We start from the raw sequence: 14,138 nt of genomic DNA on the forward strand, positions 1-14,138 counted from the left end.
TCACTGCATTTCTTATTGCTAACCTGTAAATAGTCTTACCTAAGAGTCCTCTCCCCCCCCCCCCCCCAGGGACCTGAGATATCTTGGACTTCTCATAAGACACTATTGTTATCATCTTCCAGTGCCATGGACCAAAAGTCTATCTACGCCATGAAATTATGAACCAAAATTGCAGCAGCCATAAAGCCTTTAGATTCTCCCCATGTCACATAATCTGAATACTAAGATATGCATTTTTTGATGATTTTGAAACACTGGAATGCCAGGAGTAACTTTTCAGTGTATTTGCAATGCTAAACCACCGTTATCAGAGGCATCCAGTACTATTATATTCTCAGCACGTCTGCAAGTAGCAGCTGCTGTGGTACTTAAGCAACACACAGCTTCAAGTTCAGTTTTTTGTTTTGTTTTTGTTTTTTAAATAGGCTGCCCATAAAACAGAATATCCCACAGAACAAGTAAAACACTTCCCTGGGGGGAAACTGGTTATTATATTTCTTACACTGATATGCAACTCTTTATGACTTTCTTTACACACAGGGCTCATAAATCAGGGGTTCCTCAGCTCATGAAAAATGCAACAATGCTTTAAAAGGTGGTTTATCCAAAGATGTGAATTAGAAGTACAATGCCCAGTTCAAAAGAGATATTTACATAAGCTGGCTCATTACAAATGAAAAATGTTATTACCTACTATCTATTCCTAGCTTCTTGCGAATTCAACTTGTTCAACTTGAAGTACTGCAAAGAACACCAGCTTCTGTGGCACGAGGCTGGTAAGAAAAACAAAAGGGGGAGGTTTCTACACACCCACGCAATCTCCCCGTTTCAGGCAAGAAGGATTATTACAGTTCATTGACACATTCCATGAAGAAGAAATGCACACTACAAGAGCATAAGTAGGGCCAGTGAGGGGTGTGGTTCAGAGAGAATTTAAAGGGTCCTATTATTATTATTATTATTATTACTACTACTACTACTACTACTACTATTACTACTACTACTACCTCATGAGCCACATTTGACTCCCCCTGCAAATGGAACCCCTTGTGCAGAGCAGAAATGAATGAGCTATCCACCACAAGAATGAGCTTCAAAGCTTTACTGCAGAACAGCCTTAAAATAGTTACAAATAAACATTACAAAATGCAAAGTAACACATTGCTCCTAAACAGCAAGCAATGTATCCCTGTCTTCTTTATGCCCTTAATATAATTCAGTAACTTTCCTCTCTCTGATCCCAGAGAGAGATACTGACGATGATATTGTATCATCATCACTGACTACTAAGATGCTGAGTTCTCTGGTTTCATCTCAAGCTGTGAGAGAGCTATGCTTAGGTTTCCAGGATAAGTCATCAAATAGCCTGAATGGAAACATCCAAGCCTTCTCTGCCACATTAGCTAAAGACAAACCTCTCTTGCCTAATGCAAACCTCCTCATAGCATTTTAAACACAATGCAACCAAACCATATATCATTTTTACAGGGTTGTCCCCCGCCCTCCACAAAAGACTGGGGAGGAAAATGGTGTGTGATCAGAGTCCAGACCCTGCACTAAAAGTTCACCTACAAAATGTGTTTGGTGTGAAACCTGTATAGTCGAATGGACGTAACTTTATTGAGGGACGGTGACAGGGGGCTTAATTGTTCCTTTATTTTGCACTGATCACAGTTACAGATTTTCTCTTGCTGCTACTTCCTTATCTGTAATTTTTTTTAGGGCTTCCCTTTCCTGGAGTGGCCCCAGTCACTCAAGGGAATCAGCAAGCAGAGAACTGCACTCTTGAGTGTACACAAAGCCAATTCAAAGTCAGAGAAATGCCTTCTTGGTACCATTACCCTCATGCTGAACACCTCCCCTCTCCACTGGGGAAAAACTTAAGAGGAAGTGGGTTAAAATGTTCACAAAACATGAGACCCTTTTTAGCTCCATCCGTCCCGTATTCAAGTTTAGAGAGCCATATCTAATTCCTGAGGCTAAAGCTTCTTTCAAACATAAAACTTAAAATAGTTGTTAAAACAACAACAATGATATGTCAGGCCAATTCAGAGTGAGAGATTTTTTTCCTGGATACTTTTACCCTTTGTTTTATTCTTTTTGTAAATGTTTTACAAATTTTAAAAAATAATGGCTTGCAATGCATATCTATGCTCAATCTATGTTTGTTAGGATGCATCTCATCCATATCCCCTTCTCCCGTGTTAGCAACCAGATGTTGTCATACACAGTATGAGAGAAGTTCAAAGGTGAACTAAGCATCACTTGTGGAAATGCGCTAAAAACTGACTCCTTCCAATGACCGTTGCTTTCCTCCCCCCCAATTCCAACAAGGCTTGTGCTGCATATGTTCAAGGGAGTGTGTTCTTCAGAGAATCCTAAAACCAATAGTGCCCTAGTGACACTACTGAAATCAAAAAGAAATGATCAGAAGAGATGAGCAGTCTTTAAAGAACTGAGATGTAAAAGGTCAAGATGAGAGCGACAACAGAGAGTTTGTAACCTAGGCTTTAGCTAACATGAACCAATCCAGGCAATTCCTGCTTCCAGATGCGTTCAAATGCCTTACCCCATCGCCCCAAACCATCTTTTTATTGACAGCTGAGAGCAGCTTAAAAACACAGAGGAAAGTTGCATAAGGATTAACTTCTTTTCTTTCTCTCTCTCACATCTGACCTGATAAAACCTACAGAAGGAAAGAGCATGCCACCTTCTACATAGCAACTCGGTGACTTTTAATCATAAGATTCTATCCTTCCAAAAATACAGGAGCTCACATATCTAGCTATATATGGATTAATATTCCTGATTTCACCAAAGGTCAGAGGAGTTATCATACACTCTTGGTGTGGGTGTGGGTGTTTTAATGCAGTTTTAGGACTTTGCAGTATTTACTGAAAATGGTATGGTTTGTTTTCCCCCTTTCTTTTATGGCTCACTGTTCTTCCTTCTTCCTTTGCTTATTGCCTTTCTCAAGTCACCTCTGCACTCCCTTCCTTTCTCTGCTCATAAATATTTTTAATAGCTCGTTGAGACACCCAGGTTTAACCAGAATCCCTTTATTAACTCAGATATGAAGTGGTTCAAAATGTAATTAATGATTGCCTAGAAAAGCGCTTAGGCAGGGGACAATGTAGTCGATGCAGATCTAGATTTCAGCCAAAAGCTTATGTACTCATATAATTCGCATATAGATATTCACCTCTTCACATCCCTTTTAAATGGATACCGTTTTGAGGAGTAAGCTCCCTTGGAGCATGGAATGAAAGTGAGAAGTTGATTGCCTGCTGTTAAAACTTGGTCTAAGGTATAGCAGTACGGTACTGAACACTCACAAGTTAAAAGCGTGAAGATCAGACAGATACATTGCAATTTGCCTCATACCAGTTGTACCAATTGCCTTTGGTAAGGTTGCAATTCCATTGAAAGAGAAGGTACATTGTACAGTATTCCTGAATCCAGTTTTGTCATCTGAGACTTCAGTGGCTAAGGGTGTCTGTAATGCCAGTTACAGCAGCTTCACCAGTTATTGCTGTTCCTGGGCAGGAAAAGCCTGGCCACAGCAATCCATGCTTTGGTAACATCCAGATTGGAAAACTACAATGCTCTCTAGGTGGGGCTGCCTTGAAAATGATCCCAAATGCTGCAGCTGGTGGAGAATGCTGTGGCCAAAGACATATAACCCCACTTTTGAAGGTATTGCTGGACATGTTATCAAAGCATATACACTTTTTATTTGTTCTACGCCGCTGAAATATGCATCCAAACAGTTCAAAACCACCGTATGCCTTTAAAGGCATCTGAGATTATTGCCAATGTGATTCAAATTTTGATGTTGCCCATTTATTATCCACTGTTGCCTATTACTTATGGATTCGCTGTCATATACTTAGGTTGGGACATGCCCTTGTAAGTGTTTCATAGCATAATTACTGCTACAGCTAATATCCCTCTGCATCACCTACTGTTAGAAACAAAGTTTGGTTTTTCGCTATCTCTTCTTAAGGCATGGAGAAAAATCAATACTAATTAGAGATATCTGGGAAAGGCTATGGAAGACCGCCAATTCTGCCTCACTTTAATTATGCTTGTGAAAATCATTTTGAGCCAAAGAAAGAAAAGGGGGGAGAGACACAAGTAAATTATGACCTATTTATGCATGCAACAGAATAAGATTGCAAATAATGGTGTCTAGAAAGAGTTTTATCCTCATCCCCTTGCAATGTAAGTACATTGGCAGCCATACAGGCTTGGCAATTTTTAAAGATCGATTGGGCCTCAGTTTATGGTCAGCCTGTTACAAAAGAGGGAAAGTTTGAATGTCCCAAAAAAAGAGATGAGGGCAGTAAATCTCTTGGTCTGCACAAAATGTTAAGGAATTATCCTTCCCCTCCAAAACTAATGGGAGAAAAGGTGCTTCCACTTCTGTATGACTCTAAAAGAATGAAAGGGGGAGGGGAAAATCAAAAATACCCTATGACTGCTTCAAATATGAATGCTGGGAGTCTCTAGTATCTTACTGTCCAGAATGTGGTAGCGATGAATGTCTGACAGGATTTGAAAAATGACAGGATTTGAAAATTAGAGTAGTCAATATTTGACATGTCAGAATAGCACCCAGCACAACAAGAAGAAAACTAGCTGACAGCTGGCATTTAGTACTAGCCACTACTTCATGGCAGACATGCAGTAGATGTCTAACAGATGTCTAACATTCAACAGCAATATCTAACAACGGACATGCAGTAGAATGCAGTATCTGACAGCGTGCACAAACAAACAAACACACTTTAATAAGTCTTACTCCCAGGTATATATTCTATCCCAGGTAAAGGTGTGCACAGATGCTTTACAAATACCCAGGATAGAGGAATTAAATGTTTTAAAGGGTGGCAACCCTTTGTGGAGGGTTTTAGGTGGTAGGGCTGTATGTATGTATGCCCTTCACAACTGAAGTTTCCACATATATTTTATACACAGGTTTCTACAGCCAAAAAGCCACCCTCAGATCATTGAGCAGGCAGACTGTGCTTATGCAGCGTGCGCCAGAAGCTTAATCAGCAAATTAAAAGGCACAGAATATGGAGGCACTAGCATATAATAAAGCAAAGATTAACTCAGATTAAATAAAATGGAGACTGACTTATCAGTAACCATTCATGATCGCAAAGGTAATGGATGGAACATTATTACATTACGGGCAGGAACTGTTTCAGACTTGCAAAGTAACGCAGAAAGGAAAACCGCATAAGGGTAAGCCTCCAACAGTACAGCGAAAAATAAAAGAAACAACAACAGCTGACTTGGAAGAGGCACAGAGCTTTTTGTTTTAATTTGGTATTTAAAGCCCAATGCAAATTTACAACAGTGGTTGAAAACGAGTTAAGGTATTACAGGTTATGAAGTCCAGCTTTATGGATAGGAAGAACCATAGGATGCTGCCTCAGACCATTTCTTCATCTAACTCAGTATTGTCTCCACTGGCTGGCAGTGGCTGTCCAGGATTTCAGGCAGCGATCTCTCTCTCAGCCCTATCTGGAAATGCCAAGGGTGGCACCTGGGACTTTCTGCATGCATGGTGAAGTCTGCAAAGGTTGCAACCTGGCACTGGGAAAAGGTAGTGGCATTGACGGACCTGGCATCACCACACTGCAGTGATGACCACCTGTGGGAGGCTTAATGTCCCAGTAAGTCCCACAGCTAATGCCTGCCTCGGACTTCTCTCAAGTCATGTCAGTAAGATCCAGGGAGCTGCCATTTAATTCCCCACATAGCACCATGGTGTGGAACAATATCCTTTAAGTTGCAAAGCGTACCCACCATTGCCATCCCCACCTGGCACTGCCAAGTAGGACTAGAGGGGTCACTGAAATAGGAGAGAGTCCTCAGAGGACATTTTAACCCAGCATGGCAAAATTCAGATAAGTGCAAAATTCAAAGGATGGCTGTGTTTCAGGTCTGATATTATTTCAGAAAGTGCAAATGTGACAGATTTGACTTTAAATGCAAACTGAATTGGATTTCCCCCCCCCCATCCCTGCTTGACACTTACTTCCCAGTCAGAATTGCCAAATAGCTCCCCCTGCACACTTTTTTGGGGGTCAGGCTACAATTCATTTTATCACTAAACAGGACTGAAAATGATACTTAAATCTAGCCTAATATTTATCCAGCAGTTATATCCCCCTAGACTACAAGCAGATGTTCTGAACTGTTTGCAAAGCTAACTTAAAGAGACCAATATCTTTGTGGTCTCGTGCCTCATTCCATTTCCTCTCATGACTAAGTGATGAATAGAAAAGCCAGGCCTGTTACCTGTTGCTGCTATTGTGTCATGAGAGCAGGCCCCACACAATGGGTCTCGCCACAAATGCAGCAGTACACTAGGCACAGAAATAAAATGGCATCCCTCTCCTCAGGCACTGGTGTGAGAGGAGACGTGAGCATTTGCATCAATGCCTGGTTTAAAAATTGTCCCATGTTTACCTGAATTGATGTCAGTCATTCTTAGTATGCAGGCCTAGTAAGTTGCAGAACGTTCCCAGCGAGAAGGAAATGTGTTTAGAATTAATGCAGCACTCATTCTCTCTCTCTCTCTCTCTCTTTCTCTCTGACACACACACACACACACACACACACACACACACCAGGACTTTGGTACGTGACGACTGTTTCAATCACGACTTCTCGTGCTTTGTTCTGCTTCTCCAAAATAAATACAGTGATTTTATTAGTTGCAAGTACTGCTGTTGTATATTGAATTTAGAGTTGAATTAAAGTTTGACCATTGAATTTAGAGTTGAATTAAAGTTTGACCATTGCTGGGCTCTTGTGCTCTTTTATCTAATCTTGTGAATGTGAGAGTGACTGGGGCATCCAGTTTGCATATCAACCCATAGGTGTTAAGATCCAATTAAGGGGGGAAATTTGAAGGAGGGAACCATACAAACATGCATATTACATAGTGAAGAAAATCACTCTACATCCATCTTCTTAACATTCATGTAATGGAATGAAAAGCTGAACCTTATTTTTATACAGTGGTACCTCGGGTTACAGATGCTTCAGGTTACAAACACTTCAGTTTACAGACTCCACTAACCCAGAAATAGTACCTCGGGTTAAGAACTTTGCTTCAGGATGAGAACAGAAATTGTGCTCCAGCGGTGCAGCAACAACAGAAGGCCCCATTAGCTAAAGTAGTACCTCAGGTTAAGAACAGTTTCAGGTTAAGAATGGACCTCCAGAATGAATTAAGTTCTTAACCGGAGGTCCCACTGTATTGTGGAACAAAGAGAGAACATTCAGTTTAGGACACCCCCAGAATTACTGAGATGCAATAGAAAAAATAAAGCGGAAGGATTAATCCATTCTTCCTTCGATGGATGACTGCAATCATTCTGCATTCTCTGTGCATTCTCTGCCTGGCAATGGCCTCTTCTCTCAATGAAGCACTGTTTCCACCCCTGAAAAATACAAGCCTTGGGAATAAAAACATTAAAGCACTCAAGAGCAGATATATCCCATTCTCTATAAATTCATTAAATATTTTTATCTTCACTCAACATGAAGGAAGGAATTTTCCATTCATAGATTTAATTTTCAAATATGAGTTATAACTGTTTTATGTTGGCTTAATCTGTCCCTGCTGTGAGGGAGCAATAGGAAGCAAATACACAAATTGTTAATGGAACCTTCAAAGGCTAAACAGATAGCCTACATTGTGGCACTCGGGGTTTGTACCAGGTAAGGGCTGCAGTCAGGCTTTTTCCAGGTGTGTGCATTACTTAGGACATAAAGCAATCACATTAATGCTAACAAGATGCACCAATAAAAGACATTCCGAACTAACAATCAGAACTGGATCCATTTAGGCAGCAGAGCATACCTATGGTTCTTTTTCCCCCTAAGCAAAGAATGATCTCATATACCTGGGAGAATAATACTTGATTGGCTGCTTGTGCCATCCCACTGTGGAAAGGAGGATGTGTGTTTGAAAACATACAGTCTGGAAATACTAGCAGCTGTTCCTGCTGGGAAGTAAATGGCCCATACAAGAACAGATCAAGTTCAAGAAACAAAACTTGGAGAGCAAAAGTTTAGGTGGGAAAAGAACACTTATAGTCATGACACTCTGGGAGATGAGAGCATTCTATATATATAGCAGATAGATAGCTCAGTTGGTTAGAGTGTGGTGCTGATAATGCTAAGGTTGCAGGTATGGGACAGCTGTGTATTCCTTCATTGCAGGGGGTTGGACTAAATGTTCCTTCCAATTCTATGATTCTAATTTTAGAGCCAAGGCCTAGATTAAGTCTAACCTGCAAGATACACAGTCATGTTTTACCTTCGGTTCTCTGTCTCTATCTGTGCATCAATACAGTGGTATCTCAGTTCCCGAACGCCTCTGTTGTTGAATGTTTTGGTTCTTGAATGCTGAATACCTGGAAGTAAATGCTTCTGTTTCCAAAGTTTTTCAGAACTCGAACATGCGATGCAGCTTCTGCTGAGTGCAAGAAGCTCTTGCAACCAATGGGAAGCCATGCCTCGGTTTTCAAACGTTTCATATGCCAAACGGTCTTCCAGAGTGGATTACGTTCAAGAACTGAGGTACCACTGTACTGTACTGAGATGTAAAATTATATTTTAGAGTTTTGTTAAAGATTATCTGCTCATGCACTCCCCTTTTACCTTCCTACTCCAATGTGCCAATGAGGAGGAGATAAAAAGCATCCACTTTTGTTACCCCAGTTTGTCCATTTCATTGAAACTGGGACAGACAGTACCTTCATCAATGATTTGCCTAAGCCAGCAAATGTAAAACCATGATTTCTGAACCCAGCTTGTTCATAGTGAAAACTAACACAGTTCCTGCTTCAGACAGCACAACAAACTGTGGTTACTTCAAAATGGAACTGGATTCTTCCAACCACTTCCTTGCACTTATGCCAGAGGAAGAGGATAGAGCAGGCTGTGTCCCTAATGCTAAACTATGATTTAGCGCTGGGGTGAGAAACCATTTTTCCATCAGGGGCTGTTGACTCACAGAAAAATTAAATCAACGGGTTGTGATCCTCTGTGATCCTTAGATTCAGTGTTGCCTTTGTAGAACTCAGTTGGGAGGCCAATGGGGACAAAAACAGAATTAATTGGTTATCATTAGTTCTGGCGCCACCTGTTGTTGACCTCCCTGTCTTCTGCCCTACCAGACTAAATCAGCACCAACCTCCACTGAATAGATGCACTGGAGAAGATACATTATTTATCGGTTTGATTGCTTGTTTCTATCTATTCCACTATTCCATCCATAATAGAATTCTACAAGGCAGCTTTGTACATATGAAAACATCAAAACAGCCCTTAACAGTGACAGTTTCCTGGCATTTTGGAGCTTGAGTGAACATGGAAAACCCTTAACGCAGCATGTTTTAACCAAAAGGTTTTTTTGTTAATTGAATTTGATCAAGGTTGCTGCAGCGTGCGCCTCCAGACTCTGCCCTTGGAGGGGCTGGTGCACCAACTAAAGCTGGTAAAGTCACCTTGGCCACAAATGCTACCTGAACATCATGGAACAGCTCCAGATTCAGAATAATTGTTCACCCTATTTTCTCAGGAAAATTAGCCTCCCTCTGCACTTCCTAGCTATGAATACTTTGCTCCTCTAATAATGTTTTGTAAAATGGCAGCTGTCCATTTCAAGCTATTATCGTTCCAGACTGCACAGTCATTAGTTGCTTGAGGAAAGACAGATTTTTAGCATGCTGGAAGCAGAAATGGAACCAGTCATATACCTTCAGAATGTTACACTTCTAGAAAATAAATGCATGTTTCTTACCATCCAAAATAGAAGATCACTACAGCAGAGGACTGGAACTTAAAAAGATTATGGATTTTCTTTTTTGAAGGATAGATATGTTTTCGTTTGAAGATGAGTGATCATGTAATTCACTCCAGGCACCTGGCCTTTGTGTCCTACCCTTGAGGATCATCCTTTACTATTCAGATGTGACAGCTGTCATTTTTGGCCAATGTACTTGGCACCGAAGCGAAATCACATTTCTGTAAATGAGTTATCTGCTTCCAACAATTGGATACCCACATGGAGAGTTGTTTAACAGAACAACATCCTACAGAGAAAAACACAAATACCTTTCCAAAATACCTTCGGTTTATGGCTATTGGACCCAGAGAACATGTAAGAAATGCAAAGAGCAAGTGTCACATAAACAGCTCAGGTTTGAGCTGGATGATATGAATGCACACATAGGGTGCTTTCTCTCATAGCAGTTGCCCCATGCATTGACATCATCAGGTGGGCCCCTGTCTTTGGTGTCACCTTTGTTTGTTACAAAGGACACAACATTATTTTGGCATTAGTGTCTGTTTTGTGGAACCCAGTACTGGATGAACTCTGGTCAGTCACATTGCTGCTGCTTTTCAGGAGATAGAGGGGAAGGAGGGGTGAAGTGAGGTCAGTGCAGTGCAAACACACCATACCCAATTGGCTCTGCCAGTGCATTTGCACCACACCAAACTTGCTGCTGCCTCCCTTCTCTACCTCCCTGCTCTACCTCCCAATGCAACAGAAGATTAAGTGAGTAGCACCAGCCCACCATGCTGCCTGCTGCTGGTGGAATATGCTTCCTGGAGATATTTGAATGGTCCTCTCATATATGGTATGGAGGGCAGAAGGCTGGCAATCAACTTTAAAGGAGGTGGTGAGTCTGGTCAGCCACATAGGGGAGAAAGTGAAAAGGGTCAACAGTGAGCATTCAGCTGCACCAAGATGATGAGCAGGGATTCCATAGACCTGCTACTCAGGACTTTGGTACTCAGGAGCTACTCAGGAAAGGAAACCCCATTGGGAACATGTTGCATCACATTCAGGTTTTTTAGGTTTCAGGGTTGCGAACTGCATAAACCACATTGTGGTTGTAAACCACATTATGGCCAGATGGAGCGAACACAGTCATGACAAGGGTTGGGGAGAACCTCAATTTGGTTCTCATTTAAAGGCAAAACTAATTTATTTACACTTTCTGAAACAATACACGAACCAAACTACAGCTATCTTTCAAAATCTGCACTTCTCTGGATTTTGAAATGTGGTCCCCAACCATAGTACATGCACACAAAAATATATACACTAAAGTGTGCACAAATTAGTAAAAATCACATTAAAATACATTGTGTTGGGCAAAATTGCATCCAAATGTCTGTGTAGAGAGAAAACCGTGGATGAATTTTCATGATGGCTTAAAAAAATATCCTAATGTGGAGAACTTAATACAGTGGTACCTTGGGTTACAGACGCTTCAGGTTACAGACGCTTCAGGTTACAGACTCCACTAACCTAGAAATATTACCTCGGGTTAAGAACTTTGCTTCAGGATGAGAACAGAAATCGTGTGGCAGCAGCGTGGCAGCAGCTGGAGGCCCCCATTAGCTAAAGTGGTACCTCAGGTTAAGAACAGTTTCAGGTTAAGAACAGACCTCCAGAACGAATTAAGTTATTAACCCGAGGTACCACTGTATAAGAGTGGGGGGAATGAGGAAGAGAGAGAACCTGAAATTGATAGATTTGTCCAACACTGGTCATGACTCTTTCAGGCTCATCCCCAACTTGGCAAGAGCTGGCAAGGCATCCCCTGCCTTAGAGAGTGTTCCCATGCAAGTAAGACTAATTGCTGCAGATCTCCTTGTTTTGCTCAGCATTAATAAAAATTGTGGCTGCAGTTAACCCAACCTCTTTATCCTAGGTGTGGGCACAATTCCCTTTTGTGCTCTGAACATCCTCTGGAAAGGTAGGGAGGTGTTTCAGTAGCATCTGAGACGTAAGCCTCTTGTTTAGTCCAAGGTGACCGATCAGGATTGGTTTTATTTTTAGCATATTTTGTTATCTTCAACATGTACCACCAAACATCTCCTGAGTTAATTGTTCATTCACCTTCCAGACCTTTCCAGCTAATCAACGATGAAGTGGCTTTTCATTATCAAGTCTATGTCACCCTTCACTGGTCTCATTGTCTCTGAAGATGCGTCAACTCAGGCTCTTTATCTAAGAAAAATGAAAATAAATAAGAAACATGCATCAGAACGAATGACAAATCATAGTGTGGTCAGTCTATTTTTCTTTATTAAAATCTGTGAAATTAAGTAATTTAAATTCCATATGGTCCAGTGATTCAGGTAGCATGATTGGTTCTTTTTATTAATATAGCTTTGTTGAACACTGGGTCAATTAGCAATGCTCATATCAAAAACTGATTTCACGATACATAAAGGGATTGAATTTCACGCCAGTCAAAAATAGGAATTTCTGGATATATCCTAGTAGTACTAGTAGTAATAGTACTAGTAATAAAATTTGTATACCACCCTTCCTCTGTAGAGTTCAGGGTGGTTCACAGCATTTTATTGTCTTCCTTGCTTAGTGTCTGAATGGAAGCTATAGCAATGGGTCCTAAGCTCTAGAGTGAATCATAAACACCAGCAAGTTTTGCTCCTATTTGTGGTCACTGTGGAACTCCCTCCCTAGAGAATGTAGACTGGCTCCTGCCTTGCTGTCCTTCCATTGACAGGTGAAGACTTTCTTAATGCAGCAGGCTTTGGGGAATTGACTGCTTTTAATTAAAGGGTTGGTATTGTACTTTTTATTGTAACACGGGTGGCGCTGTGGTCTAAACCACAGAGCCTAGGGCTTGCCAATCAGAAGGTTGGCAGTTCAAATCCCCGCAACAGGCTGAGCTCCCGTTGTTCAGTCCCAGCTCCTGCCCACCTCGCAGTTCAAAAGCACATCAAAGCTCAAGTAGATAAATAGGTACTGCTCCGGTGGGAAGGTAAACGGCGTTTCCGTGCACTGCTCTAGTTCGCCAGAAGTGGCTTAGTCATACTGGCTACATGACCCGGAAGCTGTCTGTGGACAAACGCTGGCTCCCTCGGCCTATAGAGCAAGATGAGCACACAACCCAAGAGTCATCCACGACTGGACCTAACAGTCAGGGGTACCTTTACCTTATTTACTGGTATGTTTTAACAAATCTTAGATAGGTAGATAGATAGATAGGTAGATAGATAGATATAGATAGATGAGAGAGAGAGAGAGAGAGAGAGAGAGAGAGAGAGAGAGAGAGAGAGAGAGAGAAAGAGGAGAGATGGATAGATGATATAGATGATATAGATAGATGATAGATAGATGATAGATAGATTAGATAGATAGATAGATAGATGATAGATAGATAGATAGATGATAGATAGATAGATAGATAGATAGATAGATAGATAGATAGATAGATGATAGATGATAGATAGATAAATAGATATAGATAGATAGATGATAGATAGATAGATAGATATAGATATAGATAGATAGATAGATGATAGATAGATAGATAGATAGATAGATAGATAGATAGATAGATAGATAGATGATAGATAGATAGATAGATAGATAGATAGATGATAGATAGATAGATAGATAGATAGATAGATGATAGATAGATAGATAGATGATAGATAGATAGATAGATAGATAGATAGATAGATAGATAGATGATAGATAGATGATAGATAGATGATATAGATAGATTTAATCCCATCAATGTTTAATTGTTTTTTAATTATTGGTTTCTTTTAGTGGTTATTGTTTTTATCTGAAAGTCGCCTTGAGCTTCATCAGGGAAGAAGAAATAAAAGAAAAACAACAATTACTAGTTTTTATCCTAGCTTGAGGTTCTGTAAATTGAATCACATAACAGATTTTGGGAGCAGTGGCTTTTGCACCTTACCACAACAGTGTAAATAGGCAAGCCAAAGATGGCACAAAGAACCCAATGGCTATAGGGTAGGAAGTGACGGAATTCCACACACTGGTTTGAACTTTCCCTGCAAGCTTCCATTGATCAAAGCCAGCCCTATCATTAGGCAGAATGAGGCAACCACCTCAGATGGCAGTTGCTGAGGAGTTGTGGAACTCTCCTGGTGTTTCTTCCTAAGGTTCCTAGGCATTCTGCTCTGCTGGAGGGCAAAGCTGTGTATACCACATGGCCTTCCCTGGGTCTCCTAAACTAGCCTGCTGCCTCAGGTGTGGTGTAGCATGTTATTCAGCCGCTAGTGTAGAAACAAGATTCAGCTGCCCC

General features: G+C 40.9%; 1 long non-coding RNA gene across 1 annotated transcript; it reads right to left on the reverse strand.

Annotated features, from left to right (window-relative positions):
* Nucleotides 1-702: 702 nt before the first annotated feature.
* Nucleotides 703-13,901, reverse strand: LOC309366205. Its single transcript, XR_014166572.1, has 3 exons — nucleotides 13,788-13,901; nucleotides 11,948-12,058; nucleotides 703-773 (listed from the first exon to the last, which is right to left on the reverse strand). It is a non-coding gene; the product is annotated as an uncharacterized lncRNA (long non-coding RNA).
* Nucleotides 13,902-14,138: the final 237 nt, after the last annotated feature.

Source organism: Podarcis melisellensis, assembly GCF_964234715.1.
Source record: "Podarcis melisellensis genome assembly, chromosome: 3".
NCBI lineage: Eukaryota > Metazoa > Chordata > Lepidosauria > Squamata > Lacertidae > Podarcis > Podarcis melisellensis.